Below are 27,021 nucleotides of genomic sequence, written 5' to 3' on the forward strand. Positions count from 1 at the left end.
TAGTAAAATTACTAGTTTAATTAAAATACAGGGAAAGAAAAAGTGCTCGTTGTAATTTAGATATATAATAAGCTCGATAGGTAAATATCCTAGAGCTAATTTAATATTTAGTAATGTGATTGATAATTTAAAAATCAAATTATAATTAAATTAAAAATCCGTTTCATAAGAAGGAACAACAACAAAATCAAGTATTTGTACGATCGTTTCGGAAAACAGTGTTTTTATTGTGGTAGACATCAAGTTACAGACAATAATTATTACATATAGTTTTTTATCAAACAAGGTTTCCTCATCAGCAAATATTGGGAAGGGTTCTTATTAAATGTAAAAGACACCATAAATAAACCTAGCATTAAAAGTAAGGGAGATGTATCTGGAAAAAATTAAAATAAAGGTATGGATTTAAACTTGATAAGAAAATTAATATGGGTTAGAGATAGAAATAAAATAGAGTAAAATTATAAATATAAATTTGGTTTAAGTACAATATTATACATACATATATACACAAATACATACATGCATATATATGAAAAAGTATATGTAATAATTATTGTCCGTAACTTGATGTCTACCACAATAAAAACACTTTTTTCCGAAACGATCGTACAAATTGATTTTGTTGTTCCTTCTTATGAAACGGATTTTTAATTTAATTATAATTTGATTTTTAAATTATCAATCACATTACTAAATATATATATATATATATATATATATATATATATTAGATAGAGAGAGAGAGAATCTGGATAGCTACTATGCTATCCATGTTGGCTCTATTGAGTACTTCAACATTTGGTAGAACATTGTTTCATTTCATTTTTATCATTTTTCTTAGGTGGCGCTGGAAGAAGTAGTGACTAGAGCACTAAGTAATCACATATTAGAAGCTCCCCCCGCCCCTCCCCCGAACAAATGTGAAATAAAATAAAACTTACTGTATATGATATGCATGAAGCTTTGTTTACATTTTATATGTTGAGAAGCGTACTAAATGTCGCCAATGTATTTGGCATTCTTCTTATCTTAATATTTCAGTATTCTTCTATTTGGGAACTCTCTGTAGCACAGAGATGTTATGTAAATAACCTTGACAACAATGCCAACCCAAACCACAAGGGAATTGAGATGAAGCCACTAAGACGCTTACAAACCTACAATATCAGATACGAATCCTTAAGGAAAAATAAAATTTTCCGGATGATTTCAATATATGAAAATTGAAAAGGCCATGAAATAAGAACAGCATTTAACTTTAACTCCCCTTCCCCACCTACAATCTACAAGTTTCTGAGATTATCTATATAGTAATAAAATTGCATGACCAGTTCTTATGAGAGTATGTGCGTTTTTTTTTTTTGTTTGTTTTCATCGTGCGATTTACATTTTTTTTTATAATTGAAAATTTATCAAAATAAAAAATTCTATAGCATAATATAACAGTTTGAAAAATCTTATTTCACTAAATGAAATCCACTATAAAAAGGTATGTAGTCTATTTTTTTTTATGTGAAGATGTCAGCCATTTGGAGATTTCATTAAAAAAAAAAAAAAAAAAAAAAAAAAAAAATTGTGACCCTTCAAAATATGAAAGGAATTTGGAAGCATTTTAACTGCTGAATAGAAAGTCATTTCTGGCTTTAAAATTTTTTAGCAAATCATGTATTAAAATGATTGAAAGTTCTGAAAATTATATCCAACTGTTTCATGAATAAATGCAATCCCAGCGCATTTAATTATTCTCGCTATTTATCTTTTTAAAATTAACTTCACAAATAGCAATAATGAACTTACAAATACATTTTTAGGGTCTATCTGATGAAATATTTTATCTATATATTCTTTGACAGTTTAAATATAGTGTTACATTCAGCAACAAAAATAAAATACAAAACACTAGTGATAAATAAAGGTTTTGAAACACAGAATCATTAAAATTCTAAATAATTAAAATACTATGAAGTCCATTTTGGCTTTCGTAGTCTTTTTCACTGGTTTTAAAGTCGACAAGTTCCCATGAAATATACAGAACAATAGCTATTTAATTTGGTCAAAGATTAATTTAGAATTATATATATATGGCAGCAAATATTCCTCCAATTTGTGCCACCTATGCGCAAAATTGTGACTGCTTTCAACACTTTACCATTCCATCGCCATCAGAGTTTTATTCTGTTTGGGTAAAAGGAGAGGTGAGATCGCAGAAATACAGCTGCATATCACATGATTATCACGCAAGTACCATTCTCTGAATCTCAAGGATTCATAATATTGGTGCATGCGAGGTCAAGATGAGTGGCAATCAATTTAGCTGTAGGTATTACAATTTTGCTCTCCTAAATGGGCAGAAGAGGATCATATCTCCCATTTGTTTAGATATGCGCACGCACACACAAGAATACCCATTCCAAGATGAATTTAATTGCTATAAACAGAACAGTTTCTATCACTTTCCTGCCCTATTATGAAAATTAAAATATAAAGCTACTAAATCTAATGTCTAAAATCCTTATTCTAATGTTAAAATTACATGAACCTGATTCTATAATATATAAAAAATTTAAGGCGTGAATCTTAAATTTAAATTCAAGGAACCTTGCTTCATTGGTATCTAATGACTGTATCACATTTAATGCAAATCTGAAATATTTCAATTTTCAAAAAAAGGAACGTTGTGACCATTTTTTTCCCCCTACAATGTCTTAAATGTTATAAAGAAACTGAAATTTGAGGAATATTAATCCAACTTCATAACCGGTTCTCTCTTCTGCCTACTAATGGAGAAGATCACTATGAGAAACCATGTCAAGTTCTTGACTCTGCTACCTTCGACTTGGCACACAAGCACCTTAGTGTTACAAATCACAGTCATCAGAACTGAATAACGAAAGAGACTTTCCACCTCGCAGAGCAAACGTGTGAAATGCAGGTGACGGGTGCACTGAACTTTCGTGATCTGTAACGCTTATGTTACTTATGTTACACTCGGTTAATCTAGGAGAAACGCATATTGGTAAGAGTTTGTACAAGAAACCGAACATGCAGTAAAGTTTACTAGATGGTGAAGCAGGCAAACCGAGGAACGAAAGGTGTCCAGTGAAACACTTTGTTCACATGATGGTACTAGGGCTAGGACAACAGCATATTCTTTTCATTATTTTGACTCTCGAGTGTGTATCCATTGATATCTTATATGCTTTTATATAGAGTGATGTGGTTCTCGGTTGATTAACTGTGTCGGATATACACTCAAGAGTCAAAACAATGAAAAGAATATGTTGTTGTCATAGCCCTAATCAGTTTAATTTGCAGTGTATAACATTTGAATAATTACTTTCTCATCAGCAATTAATCATGGCAAGAGATTTTCCTATCATGGAATTGGAAAGGTCACAAGACAATGGTTTTCTTCAATTCGCAACGTTAAAGTGCAAACAAGTTAATACATCAAACAATAATGGCCGTGAACTCACAGCAAAGTCGAATTCAGTGCAAACACTTTCTAATATCTTCGAGGAAAATTAAAATAAAACTAGAATAAGATTACACTGTTACATGACATCACAAAATGAGCATTGGAAAAATACAAACATGATATATTCAAATCAGCAATAAATCATAAATAATGAAGTCAGTCAGAAAAAGACATTTCTTTATATATAAACTAGCGGAGGGGAGGGCTTTGCCCGGTCATTAAATACCCTTAAATATGATATTTTAATTTGTCCAGATTTCGTATATTATTATAGAGTCGTGATTTCAAAAGTTAAAAAAAACAAAAAAAAACATGTAGGTGCCATCAGCTAGAATTGAAACCTAAAGCAGAACTAGCATTCAAAGCAGGTGACGTTACCACTGTACCGACGTGACACGCATATGAACTGATTAAAAATAAACCATGATGAATGTACAAAATGTATGACTATTTTTTCAATTTTGATCCCTTAAAAACTTTTAGCAGCTAAACACCCATAAAAGAACGGTCCATAAAAAATCCAATCATTTTAGGCCCCTAGCTCCAGTCTGCAACTTAGTTTCAGAAGAGATAGAATTTAAAAATATGGAGACAGTGCCTTTTATATAGTAGATTTGCAATTCCTGTTAACTTTTATGGTTTTGAAAGAAACCCTCATAAGCATGCATATATATATATATATATATATATATATATATATATATATATACTCGGGTTTTTTTTTATATTCAAAAGTAATGGACTAATGGACTAATGAAAATGAAATGAAAACCTTGAAAAATTAAAAAACATAATAACAAAATATTAAACAAAAATAGCACACCCATTGCTACCGGAAGTTGTAACTGTAGAATTAAATCAAAATGCCCTCTTAAAGGAAATTGTCAAATTACTTCTGTAGTGTACCAAGCAACTATTTCTACTAAGGAAAATCCGAATGAAAAAAAATATTACATAGGAATGACAAATAACAATTTTAAAGAAAGATTTACCGGTCACAAGTGCTCTTTTGAAAATAATGAGTACAAAAATAGAACTTCCTTGTCTAAATATTACAATGAACTAGTAGAGCAAGGTTACTCCCCAATAGTAAATTGGAAAATTTTAAAGAAAGCGAAAACCTGTTAATCTTTAAACTCGCCTTGCTACCTATGTCTTTATGAGAAATTATTTATACTTACTTTTAGAGAAAGAGATAAATTATTAAATAAGAAGCACGAAAATTCAATTAATTGCAAACATTATAAAACCCATCTTTTAAGTAATTTAGTTTAGATATAAAATTTAAATAAATTAAAAATTGTCACTGATTTCTATAATTTATTAATATTCTATTAATATACTTTCTCCTCTCCTGATTTCATTCTTTACTTCTATCTTATATACCTGTGTGTCTATGTGTATATGTATGTGTCTATGTATTTATTTTATGACCGTGTGTATTTAGATCTATATATTTCTATATTATTTGGTATACCCTCCCATGTTTATTCAATCCATTTGTATGTTTCTATGTGTGTATGCATCTATCTGTACCCTTGCCAAATTATTTGTATTCTTATGTATTTCTATATATATATATAATTTATGTAAATTATACATATTTATGTGTGAGTATATATATGTGTGTGTGCGTTGTTGTTTATTAGTATATGATTGTGTGCATATATTTGTGTATTTTTTGTATGTATTTGTATACATAGGATTATATATATATATATATATGTATATATATGCTTATTAGTATGTCGGTTGGTTCTCTGTGAGTATATACATATGTATCTTATTATTTTTAATTTGGGTACTATCTACCTGTGCGTCGCTATTTTTGAGTATTTCGTTGATTTAATTACTTCTTTTGCCTGAATATATTTATAGGTAAGTGTACTTGTATCTGTGTTATTAGTAATCTGGTATTGAATGTATTATTTTGTGATTTAATATGACTTTATATCTATACTTAAATAGCTTAAACTTCCAACTTAATAGTATAGTTACACCTTTACTTATGTACATGTATATGTATATATATATATATATATGTATATATATATATATGTGTGTATGTGTGTGTATATTTGGGTATATATATGTGTGTGTGTGTATATATATATATATATATATATATTTGTATTGTATTCTTTTTATATACATAAATATTAGTAGTTTTTTTATTTATAATTATTGGACCTATTTAATTTATTTAATCCCCTCTTATGGCTAAATATGTTATATTAAAAAGATAATAAATATTAATTTTATTCCGTTTTTATTATTATTATTATCATTATTATTATTATCATTACTATTATGTTTATTGTTATTAATAATAATTTTAATATTGTTTTATCATTATTTTCTTCTTTTATTCATATATTTATCTAATAAAAACGCGAAAACTTTAAACTTATATCATTTAGCATAAAGGGCCTAATTAATGGTAGACGTATGTTTGAATTGCGTTGATTTTACTCGTGGACGTATATAAGAGGATAAATATGCTAGCCGAATACATTCACTGCCTTTTTTGACACGTTCATTTCTGACGCTTGGATTGTATCTTCTGTTTGTATTTGTAATAATATGTTTCATTACTGAATTGTATAATTGTTCATAAATTGGTTGACACGCAGATTTCTTTTTCTTTTTCTATATACTGTCAAATTCTTACTTTCTCTATTTAACTAGATCTCATTATTCTTTCCTTTTCCTTCTAGTTCTTATTCTCTTTATTATAACCATTTATTTCTTTTTTCTTTTCTTCTCCATATCATATATATATATATATATGTGTGTGTGTATATGTATATATATATATATATATATATATATATATATATTTTCTCTCTTCTTTTTCTCTCTATTTTGTTTTCTCTATATTTTCTTTCTCTATTTCTGTCTCTATTCCTTTTTTCTCTTCTCAATCACTCTCTCCCCATTGTAATCTTTTAACTTTATTTAAATTGCCTCTCCCTTTTTACTTTTTTATTTAATTAAAGTCCTGTGTTTTAAGTTTTTTAACTCCAACTTCTAAAGAGTTCCTACCTAAAATAAAAATCCATTATTCATTGAACTTTTGAATAGTCAAGTCGCTGCCTGATGATATCTGTTGTTTGATTGAAACAAGTGGCTATTTGTAGCAGCTGGATGTGAGCATGTTTATATAACAATAAACAAGTATATATATATATATATATATATATATATATATATATATACACACACACACAGAAATTTCAGTGTTTTGCAGTGCTCTTATTCTATTTTAAGGTAACAATCAAAATTATCATTGGTCAGGATAAATTAATATTTTTAAACCAAACCTGTCAGTAAATTTATTAATCTTCTATAAAAAGAAAAAAAAAATGAGAAACAATTGTTAGAAAATTCCAATAATTATCCCATAATAAATGTCACAGGATCATAGTAAAAGCGAAAAGTTTAAGGCTTCAAGAGTTGCTCACTTCTTTGCAATAACTTCCACTCTTTCAGAATTCAGCACAAGCTTTCTTGATGAATTCTTCTCTGATTTCTTCATCCTACGTCTCTTTGATAGAATTTTTATGGACTTCAAGAGTATTGTGGAGATGCTAGCCAGTTCGTTCGAGATTTTGTAATCTAATGGATTCAAATCAGATGAAGAAAAGGGTCACGTGTCCTTATCTTTAAAACCTGTCCCCAAACTCATTTAAAAACTTTCAAGCAATTCGGATCCATCCTACTGGAAAGGAAACTTGAATGTTTTGATTTTGCTTCAATAATTCTTTCAGCATTGTTAAATATTAGTGGCATTTTTTTTTTTTTTGGCCATTTGATACCTGCACAAGCAAACACCATCACTTTCATGTGTTTTGCTTAAAAATATTAACTTTGGTAACTGTTTTGTTGAGTTAAATATTCATCCTGTACGAAATTCTTTTTGTCTGATTAAAAAAGAAAATCATTCCAGGACCAGGTTTTACCTTATTCGACAGAGTTTTTGGTCTTTCTAATCTCACTTTTGGTAAGTAAGGTAAGTCTAAGGGTAACAAGGTGCCTCACTCACTGGTCTAAAGTACGATTTCATTTTCAAGTCGTTTATTGCTTTTTGGATTGTCATCGCTGATCCTCCTGTCATTATTCAAGCTTCTTATTGATTGACCGAGCTAAAAAATTTCTTGAGCTTTTCAGTTGCAGATCGAAATAACAATTCTTTCTGTTGTGATCTCGTGATCAGTTTTCATTGAGGTTACTTTTCCTGTTTTAGATGAATTAGTAAGATAGACTAGATTCTCAAGCTCTGATATAGGGCAACTAGTCTAGAAGATAAAAATCCAAAATAAAACCCATGACCTAGTTTGATAATTTAACTGTCTAAAATCGATGTTTATTGCATGAATCACTGAAAGCATGCATAAAAAATTTTTAATTTCTAAAGTTGGAGGTCAGCAAGGGAAAAGACTTGCTTCATTTTGCTTACCAAGTGTCGTGATTTGAAAGGTAAAAAAAAAAAAAAAAATTTGAGTGCCATCAGCTAGAATCGAAACCGAAAACAAAACTGTAGCATTCAAAGCTGGTGACATGACCGCTGCACGAACGTGACACACATATGAACTGATTAAAAATAAACTAAGATGAATGTACAAAATGTATGACCATTTTTATTCAATTTTGATCCCTTTTTGACCCTTTAAAAACTATTAAAAAAAACTATCTCTAAGTTCAGGAAGTGACATTAAATGATAGTCACCTCCCTCACAAAATGAACGTTCATATGTTGCTTAAGAATGCCATTATGTGGTCAGTTGAAGACAAAATTATTCAAGACAGAAGATAAAACGTAACTGGACGATTCGCATTCCCCATCACTGCATATAAGCGAGAAGTATTCGTATTTGAATTCTTCAGATTACCGTTTCCATCTTGAGTGTTATTTTCACGTTTCAGACAAGGACCTGTGGCGTAGTAAAGTACTTGGTAAAACTCAGTTGTGAAATTACTCTTCTTGATGTTGATGGTTCAATTCTCAGTGCAGGTAACACTCAGAATACGATTGCAAATTACTTAAGACTTCTGTCCTGTCAGGGCTGATTAAATGATATGCTACCCTCGTGGATTAAATAAAAGGTTCCATTCGAAATTCCATGCAGATTCCAAGTGTGGCAAAGATTCTAGAGTTTGACAAGATACACCCGAAGAATGTTAGCAGCTAAATTGACTGAAACGCTATGAAAATGACGCTCAATATAAGAGCAGTAGTTTGAAAAATCCAAATAATATGAATGATCAATGCCCATCTAAAAAACATTAAGGAGTAATTAAATAACTCTTAGTCTTAAAGTGTAAAGGAGAATAAATGAGGTTTCCTATTGAAGTGGTCGAATCACAAAGTGATCGTCTTAATTTTGATCTCGGGAAAAGAAAAACGACCCAAAAGAATTGGGTTGTTTTCTTTTTGTTTCTCATTTCTGCCCATCTCAGGTTCGTTTCTGGCCCTAGACATCCTGCAAAACTGATAATTTGCATATAGCATTAAACCATTTATGTAATGTTGAAAGATAAATAAAAATCCCCAAATAAGGTCAATTATTGACAAGATGCATGTCCTCTATCCCGACCATCATCAATGGGTCTAAGATGATTGCATCAGCATCTGACAAAACCAAAATCTTTGCCAAGAACTTTGCAGCAAACTTAATGTGATCAAGGCCTTCTTCCTATCAAGATTGAAAGTAATGTTTAAGATATTGCCACACTTATCAAGAACCAGTAAAGAAACTGGTACATACAATATTCCAGTTATAGTGCTCAAAAAGCTACAGCCCGAACTAGCACCCATTCTTTCAAAGCTGTCCAATTAATATTAAAGGAGAAATGCTCCCAAACACTTAGGAAAACCTCATTTGTTTGCCCAATATTTAAAAATACTAGAGATCAATCTTCTGCATCTCAATACAGACCAATTAGTCTTCTGTGTCATGACTAACTTGCTTGAATCTGTTAAATAAGAAAATTATCAACCACCTCGGCAAAAACAACCTACTCAGTAACAAGCAATATGGTTTCTGTCCTGCGAAATCTACAGCTGATGTACTGATTGTAATTTCACATAGGATCAGTGAATCTATCAACAGGAGTTTCTTCTCAAGAGCAAATAGCTCTTGACATATCAAAGGCATCTGATGGGGCTTGGCATAAAGGTCTACTTCATAACGATTTCCAGCTGTGGAATATCTGGAAATGTCTTCTAAACTATCGAATCTTTTCTCGGCAATAGATTTTTACAAGTAGTCATCGATGCACAGAAGTCTGAAACTTGAAATATCAATGCTGGTGTGCTTCAAAGATCCATCCTGGGCCACAATGAGAACACTTGAAAGACTAACAACAACCTAGATCTTTCAGTCTCTCTCCTCCGACCTTGGGCACAAAGTGCAAAAAGGTGGCTGGTTAATTTTAACGCATCAAAAACACAGTTTCTATCTTTTCACCATAAATGCTCTGATCCTCACTTAGCCACAATCGATATGAATGGCTCTCATCTAAAAGAAACTTCCTACTTTGACAAGCTTCTTGTTTTGACCATCACTCCGGACTTGAAATGGAAGCTTGACATCAAATCTGTTGCCAAAGTTGCCAGAAAAAATGGTTGTCATTCTAGCACTTCAGTTTTCCTTATTAGCGACATCAATTTTTTTTTTTTTTCTAGTAATTTAGGCATTTGGAATATTCCATTTTCATTGCAAGGGATCTTCAGTATGATAGCTGTCGAAGACAAGCATATTATTAATATATAGATCTTGAAGAGGAGAACAGTAGCCCAAATTATTACTCTTCATCTCCCAAAATCATAAGCGCAATTTTAGTTGGTGTACTTCAATCTTTGTATGAATATTGGATATTCATTTGGTCTGGAACAGAAATCAATATCAGCAGTATTGTTAAGATTTTATTTCAAACAAGTCTTGAAAATGAGAGTTCGTTCCGGTTTTTAGCCTAAAAGTGGCCATTAATTTAAATGGTGCGAAGTGTTGTCTTCACAAAATGAAGCAGAAAGAAGATGTATCCCCTGGTAATTTCCACTGCGTCAGAACTCCGAGACATAAATGGTCGAGACGACGGTGCATGTGGGTGAGGACAGACAATTCTAGTGCAAAGAAACTTTCAGCAAAGCCAAAGGCTGGCATAAATAAGAACGTTAAGTGGTTGAACTAATCTCGCAGCTGACCATTGAACCAAGCGATTGGTTCTACTTATACCAACTGATGGAGAAATCCCCTCACAGTCAAATGCAACCAAACAAATTGCCCAATTACAATTATCAAAAACAGTTCCAATGTTCAATTCACTTCTCGTGATCCGCTAACACAACTGACCCGTGTAAGATTCTGAAATCTACTGGTTGTAGGTGAAGAGACGCCGTCAAGTTCATTTACACTAAAACAAGCCGAGCATGCGGGGTCCCCCTCCATGAGTGAAAAATTTACTTTCACCATGACTAATGTTTGTGTAAGATTTCCAAAAAATTCAAGGAGTGGTTATTGAGAAAAGTGTGAACAAACTAATGAACAATTTTGGAGCAACTTTACTCCTATAATGCTCCCTAGGGGAACAGCTAGAGTTATCCCGGAAAATCTATTCTGGCAAAAGTTTACTTTCACGATGACTAATGTTTGTGCAAAATTTCCAAAAAAATTCAAAGCGTGGTTATTAAGAAAAGTGCAAACAAACGAATGGGAGTGAATTACTAGGTCCAATCTCTTGTCGGGGGACCAATAAACTTATTTGAATTTATACACAAATGATAACCTTTTCATTGTGAATGATCGTCTACACAAGGCATAGTCAAGACATCGTGGATCTAGTAATAAACTTTCAATAAAATCCTCTATTCTTTACAAATAATTGTAGTTCTCACGGTGACCATTGACAAATGGGTACTTTGGTAGATCTTTGCAGAAGACCATTTTTAACAATATAGAAAGGTGCACTGCTCTAATATAATTTAAGTTTCAGACAAATAGATACATAATATCCATTATTAATAGATTATTTTACAAAAAATAGATTTACTAAACAACGGTTCCAGAAGAACAAAAAAAAAACAAAAAAAAACTAACCTTAAATATAGATAACAAATGGGAAATTTTGACTGCTAAAAGTAAATTATTTTCTCCTTAATTATGGAATCCGTTAGTGTGTTCATTAAGTTATTAAGTTGAAAAAAAAAAAAAAAAGGTTGAAAGAAGACGTGCGTGCATCTTTCCCCTCTGGTGCTGCATGTGAGATGATGCCACAAAAAAAAAAAAAAAAAAAAAAAAAATAGCGAAGAAATGATGAATGTAACAAAGTGTAAAGGGCCAATATTGTCTTCACATTTTTGCCAAGTTACAGAAAAATCTAATACATGGGGCAAAAGTTATGGGGTAAAAAGAGTCATTTTTTGCAATTTTGGGGCATTTGTGATCCCTTTTGAGCTCCTGGGCACGCCGAATCCCAGTGAAAAATGGACAAACAGTGCAGTTTCACGCCTTAAGACATGTATCATGGAAAACCACTATATAGACATACACATCAAGTTAGAGTAATATGGAAAAAAAAAATTTTTTTTTAAATAAAAAAAAAAATTAAAAAAAAGCTTAAAGGCATGTTTTTTTAGTCCTAAAAGTCCCAGAAGGATGCGAATCAGAGTTTTGTCAGGATCACCCATACTGGATTTATATTAACAATAGCCTCCACATTTTGACCAAGTTTCAGGAAGATCTAATGCAGGGATCAAACACTATGAGGCAAAAAGTATTATTTTAGGCCATTTTCGGGCATTTTTTTACCGCTTTTGAGCCCTTGGAGATGCTGAATCCCAGTGTAAATGGATAACGGTGCAGTTTCAGACCTTAACACGTGTATATTTCAGTTGACCACCGTGAAAAAATACTATATAATCAGACATATAAAATTGTTGAGAAATATGAAGTTGTTGAAAAATATGAAAAAAAAAAAAAAAAAAAAAAAAAGCCACAAAAAGGGGCGTTTTTAGCCCTAAGAGGCCCCAGGGACGTGAACCAGAATGTTGTTAGGGTCACCCATACTGGATTTATATTAACAATGGGCTCCACATTTTGGCCAAGTTTAAAAAATCTCTAATGGGTGGATCAAAAGTTATGGGACAAAATGTGTCATTTTTGGCCATTTTTGACCTCTTTTGAGCCTCTGGGGGCGCAACAGGAATTTCTGTAAAATATTTTTTTTTACTGTGCACATCTATTTATTAAAATACACTGTGGCAAAATTTCAGGAAAACTAATGGATGGTTATCTGGCAATCGTCCAGCTGCACGGATGCCACTGAAAACATAGGTCCCTCTCAGATAAATCGAGGGACCAAAAAATAATGGGGCTGAGATAAAATTATGCAATTACCTTGAACATTCTCAAAAGAAGAAAATAACTTTGTTTACATAAAACTGGTGATCTTATATTAATGATCATAGATTCCAAAATTGTGCGATAAAATGAAATGTATCTGCTAGTCAGAAGAGACCAACATTTTTAATAGTTGCAGTAAAACAGATTAAAAAAAAAGGTTACTTTGCTGATGATGAAATAACTTATTTAAAAAACAGCTATTAAAATTTTTTTTTTTTTTTTTCTTCGTCTTCGGACTTTTTTTTCTTCGTCTTCTGTGATATTAGATATTGTATGAATCACTTTCAACTACTGCCTGTTGTCATTTTGCTTATACCGCCCACTAGGAGCAGGTCATCATCAACAGATCCTCTTAAGTGGCCTATTGTGCAATGTTAAGTCATCGACATTCATATGGGACACTCAGAGAATTTCAGATAACTGACGACAGATGACGTGTGCATACCAGCCTAAGACAATTGTATGACGAAATTTTTTACAGAAACCTTTACAGTGAGTTTAGCAATTTTCTTTAAGATCGTGTCATTTGTTATCTTGAAGGCATACGGATCAGACGTGCATGTTGGCAGCTTGTACACATTTTCAAGGTTCATTTTAAAGGACTTTATAAAGCTTTTCAAGACCTTCTCCAGACAAAATTCAAGTTTTCAAAACAAAATTTGGGGGTTGTTTTACAATTCAAAGACAATTTTCAAAGCCTTTTCAAGACATATTCCATATGGTAAAAGATTTTTCAAAGTAATAGAAATAAGGCCTTTTCAAATCTGTGCAAACCCTGGTTGTATACTGTCATTCTCTTTTGTAAAATTGTCAACAGTTTATGATTAACTGCATGCAAGTTGCTATTTTATAGCTGAGAGAAAATTTGTGGGGTATAACTTTTCCAACAGTTCATTAATAAACATTTCAGAATCTGCATCAATCAGGCATCCCTACACCTTCATGAACTGGAAAAGCATTTTTTGGGGGGACACACACACACACAAAAAAAATTTTTTATGATTAATTTCTTAACTCACAGAATTCCTTGCATTGTTTAATGCTTAAAACAATACGTATAATATCTATTACGAATGGAGATTTAGTATCTAAAGCTGAAACATTACTATTACTTCTATTACAGTAACACTTATCTTTTAATGCTCAATTTGAGGGAGGGGGGTGCGTGTAGCATATGTTCTGTTATATCATCCTCCCAGTTACAATATCTTCATCTATTTTTTTAGGGAGATAGTTATGTAATAAGGAGACTGTCCTGCCAGGCATTACCATTCCTTGTACAGAAGGTCAGCCATCCTTCCAGACACACTTTTTTCTTGATGGGGTGGGGGGATATACTAAACAAAAGTCCATGATCAAATGGACAAGTTGCTCGAAAAAATTTTCGAGTTCATATCTTTTTCAAACAGTGTAAAATTCAAATGATAGAATTTGAATTCTGCATAGCAGATTCAGTAAACTGCAATAGCATCTGTTAACTCTTCCCCATGCTTCTGTTCAATCTTGAAAGACAAAGGATACCCCTTAGGGGCAGTAGTGCGTGTAATTGTGAGGCAAGGGTTGCACAATCTACAGCCACACCTCTCCTAAATCGGCACTATTTGAGTCCAGTGGCAAGGAGAAGATCAGGACGACTGGAAACAATGCCGAGATAAGTGGAGAGCAAATACAGCACCTGGAAGCCCCAAATGGTCACCCATTTAGTACTGACCAGGTTCAACATTGCTTAACCTCGGTGATCCAATGGGAACTGATGTGTCAACGTGATTATGCCGTATATTAACTCTTTATGACCTGGTTGAACTAATTCATTCAGTCATAAATAAATTAATATAATAGCATAAATTGATTCAAACACACCGTGTACGTATTAGTTCAGTATATGCCATATACCTCCAGATTGCAATTGTCCATTGCTTACATTCAGTATGCAGTCATCTAAAATTAACAAATATTTTTTTTAATCATCTACTTCATAATTCCGGTTATAAATAACACCATCCAGACAATATTTTTGGTAATCAGAGATCGCTTTCAAAATATTTTTTTTATGATTCCACAATCTAAAACCTGTTCCAATTCAGATTCAAACGACCTCAATTTTCATGTATAGAAACAGCAAATTTTTCTTCATTTAAAATTTTTTTTTATTTAAATATAGAAATGCAATTCACCAGAAAATGTATTTTATGCGTTTGATTAATTATGCCTAACCAAAATGAAGTTGCAGGCATTTGTGAGAGAATCTGCTAGAAAATGCAGATTTGAAGAAACTCTAACAGAATGATTGCTGCACTGGAGACAGCTTATTTGTCAAGAGGTGGACTTATCTCCAGTGATGCATATATTAAAAATGTGTGAAATCGTTTTAAAAATTCATTCCTTGGAATTTCTTAATACAATTTGGAGGGATACATTTCAAGTTGCTCACCATTAGGCATATGAGCAGTAATTCTTAACCTTTTCTTCCAGTGTTGCTGTCTCCGAGCAGAGCATCTTCAGTTCTTTCTCATCTGTTAAAATCGTATATAAATGGTGCATGTTTATTTCTACACCGTTAGATGAAAAAAAAAAAAAAAAGAAAGAAAAGGATATATATTTCACAGCTTATGAAACAGCCAACACAACCCCCTAATAACAATCTCTTTTTGAATATCTTCTATCCTTTGCTGTCTCCCTACTCGCAACCCATAATGCAAGCAACATATATATCTCTAAATAGTTTAATTATAGTGTGGTGTTGGAATTGTACCCTATCCCCATAAACCTACCACCCATTGAAAGATTACAATATCTCCTTATTGAGAATTACTGACCTAGACTATGTCGCTTCTGTGATATTTACATCTCAAATTAGATCACTTTGTTTTTGTAAACACCCTGTATTTAAAATAGAAAACAGCTGTGGCTCAAAACAATTTTTTTTTTGTGTTTGTTAAGATGCTATTAAAACAAATACAAAATAATATACAAGGGGGGGGGGGATTTCATTTGTATAAAGCATTAAACATGAAAAAAATAGCAAGGACCAATATCTACATTAGATTAGTTGTTTCTGTTTTACGGCATATAAACCCTTTTAAGGTTATTTAATGCCGAATCCAGTGATTTTGAAGAATTTTTTTTTTAATAGAATGTTTTTTTTTTCAAGTCGGTTTCTATTTAACCCATAGTTGTGACCCACACAGGTACTTCCACTCTGGGTCAGAGTGGACCTGGGAGCAATGGCAGTTCAAGGGTGGCTCCCCAACTTCCAAAGCCCGCAAGCTGGGGCCTCACCATCAGATATAGTTTAAGATCATATCCCGGACCATCTGCATTGGAAAATTTACAATTTTTATAGGAAGGAGACGTCAACCTATTAACATATGATCTGTAAAACTAATCACTTAAACAATAAAAACTGAAATGTACATTCTTACTGCCATGACACAAAGCAATCCAGCAACAGATGCCGAAAGCAATCCAGCAACAGATGCCGAAAGCAATCCAGCAACAGATGCCGAAAGCAATCCAGCAACAGATGCCGAAAGCAATCCAGCAACAGATGCCGAAAGCAATCCAGCAACAGATGCCGAAAGCAATCCAGCAACAGATGCCGAAAGCAATCCAGCAACAGATGCCGAAAGCAATCCAGCAACAGATGCCGAAAGCAATCCAGCAACAGATGCCGAAAGCAATCCAGCAACAGATGCCGAAAGCAATCCAGCAACAGATGCCGAAAGCAATCCAGCAACAGATGGCGAAAGCAATCCAGCAACAGATGGCGAAAGCAATCCAGCAACAGATGCCGAAAGCAATCCAGCAACAGATGCCGAAAGCAATCCAGCAACAGATGCCGAAAGCAATCCAGCAACAGATGCCGAAAGCAATCCAGCAACAGATGCCGAAAGCAATCCAGCAACAGATGCCGAAAGCAATCCAGCAACAGATGCCGAAAGCAATCCAGCAACAGATGCCGAAAGCAATCCAGCAACAGATGCCGAAAGCAATCCAGCAACAGATGCCGAAAGCAATCCAGCAACAGATGCCGAAAGCAATCCAACAACAGATGGCGAAAGCAATCCAGCAACAGATGCCGAAAGCAATCCAGCAACAGATGCCGAAAGCAATCCAGCAACAGATGGCGAAAGCAATCCAGCAACAGATGGCGAAAGCAATCCAGCAACAGATGCCGAAAGCAATCCAGCAACAGATGCCGCAAGCAATCCAGCAACAGATGCCGAAAGCAATCCAGCAACAGATGCCGAAAGCAATCCAACAACAGATGGCGAAAGCAATCCAGCAACAGATGCCGAAAGCAATCCAACAACAGATGGCGAAAGCAATCCAGCAACAGATGGCGAAAGCAATCCAACAACAGATGGCGAAAGCAATCCAGCAACAGATGGCGAAAGCAATCCAGCAACAGATGGCGAAAGCAATCCAGCAACAGATGCCGAAAGCAATCCAGCAACAGATGCCGAAAGCAATCCAGCAACAGATGCCGAAAGCAATCCAGCAACAGATGCCGAAAGCAATCCAGCAACAGATGCCGAAAGCAATCCAGCAACAGATGCCGAAAGCAATCCAGCAACAGATGCCGAAAGCAATCCAGCAACAGATGCCGAAAGCAATCCAGCAACAGATGCCGAAAGCAATCCAGCAACAGATGCCGAAAGCAATCCAGCAACAGATGCCGAAAGCAATCCAGCAACAGATGCCGAAAGCAATCCAGCAACAGATGCCGAAAGCAATCCAGCAACAGATGCCGAAAGCAATCCAACAACAGATGCCGAAAGCAATCCAACAACAGATGCCGAAAGCAATCCAGCAACAGATGCCGAAAGCAATCCAGCAACAGATGCCGAAAGCAATCCAGCAACAGATGCCGAAAGCAATCCAACAACAGATGGCGAAAGCAATTCAACAACTTCTTTAGCTTCATTCTACAATCAGATCGGCAGAGAGGTTACCATTTTTCAGGATTGCTTTTTCTGTCAGTATGCTCCTGTGCAGTTCTGGGAGGTCCACCTTCCTAGGCTTTACATTCTCACCATTTGAGATGGGGTTAATTTATTGCTAATCACTTCAAACACTCCTCCTAGAGAATGCCAACAAAGCTGCCCAGGCAATTTTTGTTTGGCCAAAGTGCTTTTCCTCTTCAATTTTCAATCTGATGTCACATCTTCTGGCAATGAGAGGGAGATAAATACACTCAACTATAACTTCCTCTTTTTGTTAGGAGGATCAAAATTAAGTATCACTTCATACTACACTTTAGTTCGGTCCTTGATCAGTGAAGGAACAATCCTTCTAGACTGAGGTAATTTTTCTTTAATTTTTGTGACAAACCAAAGTGCCACATTTTGAGAAGCTGGATTGTTTTAACACAAAAAAACTGCCCTTGTGTCTAACTGTCCCCACGTGAAGGTAAGTAAATAAAAACTAGTTGCCTTACTAAGGTTTGAGAATCTGCATTTAATCCAGAAATGTCCATTTAGACTGGCTCATACTTTTCTTTCCTCCAACCACATGCCGGCCCATTCTCGTCCATTTTCTTCAATATCGCATTTTGCTTCTGACTACATGGCGCATTTTTTTTTCCACTTCCTCATTTGCATATGCATTTTTCGGCTACTGCTAATCTCTTCCCAAGCCAGTCATCCTTTACTGCTGCCGATATTTTCCCATGTGCTCATATGCATGGTTACAAATATTTCAAATCTTATATGACCTTAACCTTTGACCTCAAAAAGTTTCCTCAGTGAAAATTTGGACGGAATTTTAACTTCCGTTTTCATAAATTATCTACAGATCTGATGCTCTTTGATAACCGTACGACAATGTAAATAGTTCAGCCTGATCAGTTTTTAAGTTAACGTTTTCATGGCATAACTTTGAGACTACTTCTTACAAAAGGAAAAAAGAAGGCCAAAATAAAACTCCTTTCATTGTTAGGCGAAGATGTGCAATCTCAATACGGATTCATGTTTTTCTTTTGTTATTATGAAACTTGTTTTTAATTAAATTCATTAGATTTCATTCATAAAAAATGATTTGCACAACCTTGCCAAAAACCTTCCCATACGATGACGAAAGCATTTTCCTGACTTTCAGATTGATCAGTCAGCTTAAAAGAAATTGTACCTATTTACTATGCCTCCCCACGGGAGAGAATTAGACACCAGGGTCGTTTTTTTAACGTGGAGAAAAGGTACAAAAATAAAAATTGTCTCAGTCGTGAAGGATTTCTCCTCCACCGAAAGAGAACAAGAAAATGAAGTGCATCATCTGAAGAACAGATACTACACTTTGATCTTGACCAAAAGGCCAAGAAAAGCTTAAAAGAAATTGTAGAGAAACCCGAGGTTGTTGAAGATCGGGGATTTTTTTCTTTTTTTTTTTTGTGCTTTTTTTCTTTTGTAGGAATTGTTAGATAATAATCACCATCTTTATTATATTTGTCAGTTTTATTTGTATTGGACGGCTTTAACCCTTTATGACCTGAATTATGATGTAGATGATAAAAAATATGTTAATTTTAAGGATTAATGATACTATGATTGTCTTTAAACTGGAAAAATTATGAAGTTCAAGAATTTTTGCATTTCATAAACTTACCTTGATTATTAACCATAATGCTTGAAAAAAGTTGTATTTATGACAACAAACGAAATCCTTAACTGTGAGACAGATGGCGGCATACTGAAGGTAAGCAATGGACAGTTGCAATCTGGAGGTATCTGGCATCTACCCAGATACTGAACTAATACGTACAACAAGGCATGTTTGAATCAATTTCCACTTTATGCCGTTATATTCATTTATTTACGACTGAATAAATTAGTTCAATCAGATCATAAAGAGTTAAGAAATCAAATTCAAAACTAACCTATTTCTGCTCAGGGTTTTATTTATCCGTCTTTCTCAAGTACATCCTTATCACCACCTCCAATATTTTCCTTGGCTTTTCCTTGTAAATTAAAGCTGCCATCTCAACTGTTTTACATCTAACTTCATAACTCATCCATTCTTTCAACGTGGCCATACCATCCAATTCTACTGTTTTGTATACATCTCCCTATACTGTCTAGATTTAATATTCCTGGGCTCATCAGAACTAATCCTCTCTTTAAGACTCACATTACACATCCATTGTATCATTCTCATATTGCTATCCATGCAACGCATGTCCTCAACCCTTACTGACAATGTTTCGCTTCCATACATCTTATTGTGTACGCATGCCTGATAGATGCTTATCTTGGTAAACAGTGGTAACTGCTGGTTAGTAATGAACTTACTCCATCCACTGCTAATTCTTGCAATCACACAAGCTGTTGGTTGACAAGTGACAATTATTTCATTTTAAATTGATACGAATCTTATATACAAATACCTATTCATGGGAAAGAAAAGATAGATAAAGAATAAGCACGTTCCCGATGCCCAGCTTTCAAAAGAACCAACTCGATTCGTAAATGTTATTCCACGGCAGAGAACAAGTACAACACGAAGTTCATTCAAGATGTACAAGCACACATATTGTGATGTAAGTGCCTCCAAGTGAGAGGCCTTGCAAATTCTACTTCTGTGTTCATCAACCGAAGCGGTTTTAGTGAAATAAGGATTTCGATATCACAACATTAGCACAAAATTAATCAGTTCATAAGGTTAAAGTAGTTTGCTTGAAGCATTGTTTAATGTGTATATAAGATAAATTTAGGTTGTTAGAAGGCAAAACAATGTAAAGATGTAATGGATAGACTCACACTGAAGCAACTTATGGTAGAATGGTGGGACCGGACATGCAGTTTCACTTTTATTGAATCAACAATACATGAGTATGTATACGTACAATCATATATATATATATATATATATATATATCTCGTCTTAGTGATGGGACGATTTCAATATTTTTCACCCCCCCCCCCAATTCCAATACAATTACCAATTCCATACTAAATCCCTGATTCCGATTCGTTACAAATTTCTAAATAGTTAACTATAAAAGTGTTATTTTGTTCCGATTACCGTAAAAAGCACATGTTAAATGTGCTTATATTTTCTCAAACGTAAAAACACACTTGTGAGGGGGGGGGGAGATAGAGATTTTAGTCTTACTGGAAGTTTAAAATACATAAATATTTATCTTATTATTACCACAAGCAGTGGAAGATGTTTCTTAAATTAAAATCAAATAAAAAGATAATTTAAGGAATTGGTTTTGACATCAGAAAATAGGCTAAAATTTTTCCGATTCCGATACCCTAAAAAGCTCCGATTCCCAATTCTGATTAATCTTCAGAATATATATATATATATATATATATATATATATATATATATAAACTTTCTATATGTAATATGTTCTTACTTGCATGTTCTTACTTGCATCAGGTGGTATATCTGATGTTACATATATATTTCGGGAAGTCATCCCCTCGTCAGGCGTGTGCTGACTTTCAAACGTACATGGTGAATTTGCTGTAGATCACGCTATTCCACAGAATTTGGAAGTGATTTTATTTATTCCGAATGTGTTAGCACTCAATATTATTTATAGTTTGTTTTATTAATATTTAACCTTCATTATTTATCATCTTTGTATTCTTAACTAATCATTTTATTTTTTCGTTGTTTTTTTATTTTTTTTTTTATTTTGTACTGTGATTCTGTTAAGCTGAGCTATTCTGCAGAAACTGGAAATTGATTGGGCGTGTGTTAGCATCCAATATTATTCAGTTTCTCATTTTATTATTTCAATATCTAGCTTTAATTATTCATCTTTGTATTTTCAACTAATCTTTATTTTATTTTTTTACCATTGTTGCAGTTCTATTATGTCAAGCTATTTTGCAGAAGTGGAAATTAATTTGCTTTGGGGTGTGTTCACACTTGATTTTTTTTTTTTTTAAATTGATATTTATCTTAATAATTTGTTATTTTTATTTTCTTTTTTGCGGTTCTCCTGTGATTTAGGAATTTACAGTTTTGCTTTTTATATCAAAGGGGATAACTTTTACTATGGTTGAAAGGAGATTTCTAATTATTAGCAAGGTTTTATTTCTTTTATAACTTTTACTATGGTTAAACAAAGGTTTTTAATAATTAGTAAGGTTTTATTTCTTTCCTTTCTAATTACAAACCTATTAACTAAAATGATTATAATTATATTTTATACTTATTTGCATTTTATTTACTTATTATAGGTATTTGCATGTTATTTATTTATGGCTTTGTGCGTCCACAGAATTTGGAAGTGATTTTATTTGTTCCAAATGTGTTAGCACTCAATATTATTAATAGTTTCTTTTAATAATATTTAACTTTCATTATTTGTCTTTGTATTCTTCACTAATCATTTTTTTGTTATTTTATTATTCTTTTTCTTTAAAAACAATTTTTCTTTTTTTTTTTTTTTTACTGGTATTCTGTTAGATTGAACTATTCCACAGAAACAGTAATTTGTTTCGGGGTGTGTACTGTCAGGCATGTGTTGGCATTTGATATGCATAGGTTTTTGTTAATTGTTCTTTAACTTAAATTATTTAACTTTGTGTTATTAACTATGTTTTATTTGCTATGGTTTTTCTGCCATTAATGTGTTAACTTTTTTTACTCATTTTTTATATTAAGGCAGGGGTAACTTTTACTATGATTATAAACTTAGTTTGTTATCTCATTTTTTTTGTTTCTATTGCTGTGCATATTTATTTTCGTTTTATTTACCTATTTATCGTATATGTTTACATATTATTTATCTGAATTCATGCGTGATCAGCCTGTTTGTATTATTTTTGTATCTATTTCTGGTAGTTGAGTACTTCCTTATTCATTTTGTTTATTGAAGTGTTTATTGTTTAGTATTCATACGCGTTTTCATCTATTTTTATCATTTCTTTTCTCAATTTTTTTTCTATTCATTTGTTCTTGGTGTTATGTAGGTGTGTATTAAACCAGAAATGTGGGCAAATTATTATGAGTGTAGTTTTACAATCAAAATGGATTCTTTTATCCGAAGGACTCCAACATTTCTTTCGGTGGCTAGGATATAAACTATCATAGCTTTGTCGATGTTACAAGTGTGGATGTGCCTATGGAATGAAGAATTGCGTGTTTGTAGGTGTTCTTTGATCCTGATGTGTACATGCCTCACTGTACTACCAATGTACGATTTGATGCATTGTGTGTGGTACACAGTGACATATACTGCCGATGTTCATGTGGCTGGGTGCATGGTGTATTGTTACAATGTGTATTGCATTTGGTTAAGTGTTGCCATAGTGTGGACTGTTAATAAACTGTATGCTGAAAATCCCCACTCCCACCTATGTATGGCTTTGCAGATAACTTATCCTGTCGTTGAAGTGTAGCAACTTCAGGAAGCATGTGCTGGATAAAGTGTGACACGCCAGTTTTCAGGGTTTGCCGAGGTTATTAATAGTTGGGATAGGGTATCCGTTAATCTTTGGTACCTGGTGGAATTTGTTGCTGCAGGTGGTTTTATTAGCTTCTTTGCTGCATTTATTGTGGATGTATGTCAGCTTATTCTCGGCATAGTTTATTTTGTCTAGTTACCCCCTTAATATAAAAAAACTATACAGTAAAGATCCCCAGATACTAGAAAGTCTTCTACTCTAAGTTTCTTTCCTAGAACTGCTAGACTTTAGAATTCCCTTCCAGGTTCCTGCTCTCCTGACTGTACTGGCATGCAGAAGTTCAAATATAATGTAAACAGACATCTTGCTGCTCAACACTACATAGTATCCCTGCAAATTATATTCCAGATAGTAGCCCCCGACATCAAAGTGGCACTGTGCCTTGTTTGGGATGAAAATATAAGAAAAAAAAAAAAAAAAAAAAAATTAATTTCCAGTTTCTGCGAAATAGCTTGGCATAATAGAACTGCAACAAAAAAAAATTAAATTAAACAAATAGAAGATCAGTTTAGAATACAAAGATAAATAATTAAGGTTAGATATTAAAACATAAAAAAAGAAATAACTATAATACTGGATGTTAACACATTCGATAATTTCCAATTTCTGCAGAATAGCTTGACTTAAAATTCCAGTAAAAATCTTTGGAAAAACTAATAATGAAAAATAAAATAATGATTAGTAAAGAATACAAAGATAGATAACGAAGGTTAAATATTAAAACAAATTATGAATAATATTGAATGCTTACATATTTGAAACAAAATCAGTTCCAAATTCTGCGGAGTAGCTCAATATACAGCAAATTCATCATACACTCTTGAAAGTTAGATACACGCCTGACAAGGGGGTGACTTCCCGAAATATATATATCATCACGGATATACTACCTGACGTAAATAACATTACACACACACAAAAATATATATATATATATATATATATATATATATAGATATATATATATAGATATATATATAGATAGAGAGAGAGAGATTCAATAAAGAAACTGCATGGCTGGTTCCACCATTATACCTCAAGTTGCATTAGTGAGTCTATCCATTACATCTCTACATTGTTTTGCTTCCTATAAACCTAAATTTCTTTTAATCAGTTTATCATAAAATGACAAAAATAAAGAAAGGTTAATTAATTAAAGCTATCAATCTGTATGAAAGATGAAAACGCATGTACGAATAAAAATGTGGGAAGAGTGATAACTAGGGCTATAACAATAGAAACTCGTGCACAAATAAAAACGTGGGAAAGGTCATAACGTATGCACAAATTAAAACGTGGGAAAGGTCATAACGTATGCACAAATTAAAACGTGGGAAAGGTCATAACGTATGCACAAATTAAAACGTGGGAAAGGTCATAACGTATGCACAAATAAAAACGTGGGAAAGGTCATAACGTATGCACAAATTAAAACGTGGGAAAGGTCATAACGTATGCACAAATAAAAACGTGGGAAAGGTCATAACGTATGCACAAATAAAAACGTGGGAAAGGTCATAACGTATGCACAAATAAAAACGTGGGAAAGGTCATAACGTATGCACAAATAAAAACGTGGGAAAGGTCATAACGTATGCACAAATAAAAACGTGGGAAAGGTCATAACGTATGCACAAATAAAAACGTGGGAAAGGTCATAACGTATGCACAAATAAAAACGTGGGAAAGGTCATAACGTATGCACAAATAAAAACGTGGGAAAGGTCATAACGTATGCACAAATAAAAACGTGGGAAAGGTCATAACGTATGCACAAGTAAAAACGTGGGAAAGGTCATAACGTATGCACAAATTAAAACGTGGGAAAGGTCATAACGTATACACAAATTAAAACGTGGGAAAGGTCATAACGTATGCACAAATTAAAACGTGGGAAAGGTCATAACGTATGCACAAATTAAAACGTGGGAAAGGTCATAACGTATGCACAAATTAAAACGTGGGAAAGGTCATAACGTATGCACAAATTAAAACGTGGGAAAGGTCATAACGTATGCACAAATTAAAACATGGGAAAGGTCATAACGTATGCACAAATAAAAACGTGGGAAAGGTCATAACGTATGCACAAATTAAAACGTGGGAAAGGTCATAACGTATGCACAAATTAAAACGTGGGAAAGGTCATAACGTATGCACAAATTAAAACGTGGGAAAGGTCATAACGTATGCACAAATTAAAACGTGGGAAAGGTCATAACGTATGCACAAATAAAAACGTGGGAAAGGTCATAACGTATGCACAAATAAAAACGTGGGAAAGGTCATAACGTATGCACAAATTAAAACGTGGGAAAGGTCATAACGTATGCACAAATTAAAACGTGGGAAAGGTCATAACGTATGCACAAGTAAAAACGTGGGAAAGGTCATAACGTATGCACAAGTAAAAACGTGGGAAAGGTCATAACGTATGCACAAGTAAAAACGTGGGAAAGGTCATAACGTATGCACAAATTAAAACGTGGGAAAGGTCATAACGTATGCACAAGTAAAAACGTGGGAAAGGTCATAACGTATGCACAAGTAAAAACGTGGGAAAGGTCATAACGTATGCACAAATTAAAACGTGGGAAAGGTCATAACGTATGCACAAGTAAAAACGTGGGAAAGGTCATAACGTATGCACAAGTAAAAACGTGGGAAAGGTCATAACGTATGCACAAATTAAAACGTGGGAAAGGTCATAACGTATGCACAAATTAAAACGTGGGAAAGGTCATAACGTATGCACAAATTAAAACGTGGGAAAGGTCATAACGTATGCACAAATTAAAACATGGGAAAGGTCATAACGTATGCACAAATTAAAACGTGGGAAAGGTCATAACGTATGCACAAATTAAAACGTGGGAAAGGTCATAACGTATGCACAAATTAAAACGTGGGAAAGGTCATAACGTATGCACAAATTAAAACGTGGGAAAGGTCATAACGTATGCACAAATTAAAACGTGGGAAAGGTCATAACGTATGCACAAATTAAAACGTGGGAAAGGTCATAATGTATGCACAAATTAAAACGTGGGAAAGGTCATAATGTATGCACAAATTAAAACGTGGGAAAGGTCATAACGTATGCACAAGTAAAAACGTGGGAAAGGTCATAACGTATGCACAAGTAAAAACGTGGGAAAGGTCATAACGTATGCACAAATTAAAACGTGGGAAAGGTCATAACGTATGCACAAGTAAAAACGTGGGAAAGGTCATAACGTATGCACAAATTAAAACGTGGGAAAGGTCATAATGTATGCACAAATTAAAACGTGGGAAAGGTCATAACGTATGCACAAGTAAAAACGTGGGAAAGGTCATAACGTATGCACAAATTAAAACGTGGGAAAGGTCATAACGTATGCACAAATTAAAACGTGGGAAAGGTCATAACGTATGCACAAATTAAAACGTGGGAAAGGTCATAATGTAGCTTTTCTTTTTTTAACAAGGGAGTGGAGTCACCATTTATCTAAGATCAGCAACCACTCGAGGATAAGGGTTAATGAATGTACTGAGGTCACCGGAGCAACAGTGCAGTAATTGTTAGCGGTGGAAATTGGGTACTTGAAGACTTGAAGGCAACTATATTGTAGTCTATCATTGCTGATAGTGGTTGTAGCTAGACAAGCGTTTTTTTGTAAAGGTTTGGGAACACAAAAATGTGAACGCGGATAATGTACATACAAAC

At 33.5% G+C, this 27,021-nt stretch overlaps 1 protein-coding gene and 1 pseudogene across 1 annotated transcript in view; both read right to left on the reverse strand.

Annotated features, from left to right (window-relative positions):
- Positions 1 to 27,021, reverse strand: part of LOC145276906 (ubiquitin carboxyl-terminal hydrolase 32-like) — a 477,530-nt gene that overhangs the window by 269,337 nt on the left and 181,172 nt on the right. The gene's annotated exons all lie outside the window — the stretch shown is intronic.
- LOC145284677 (U2 spliceosomal RNA) lies at positions 18,984 to 19,209 on the reverse strand (annotated as a pseudogene).

The sequence above is a fragment of the Euprymna scolopes genome, chromosome 1, assembly GCF_053919585.1.
Source record: "Euprymna scolopes isolate OS-2025 chromosome 1, ASM5391958v1, whole genome shotgun sequence".
Classification (NCBI taxonomy): domain Eukaryota; kingdom Metazoa; phylum Mollusca; class Cephalopoda; order Sepiida; family Sepiolidae; genus Euprymna; species Euprymna scolopes.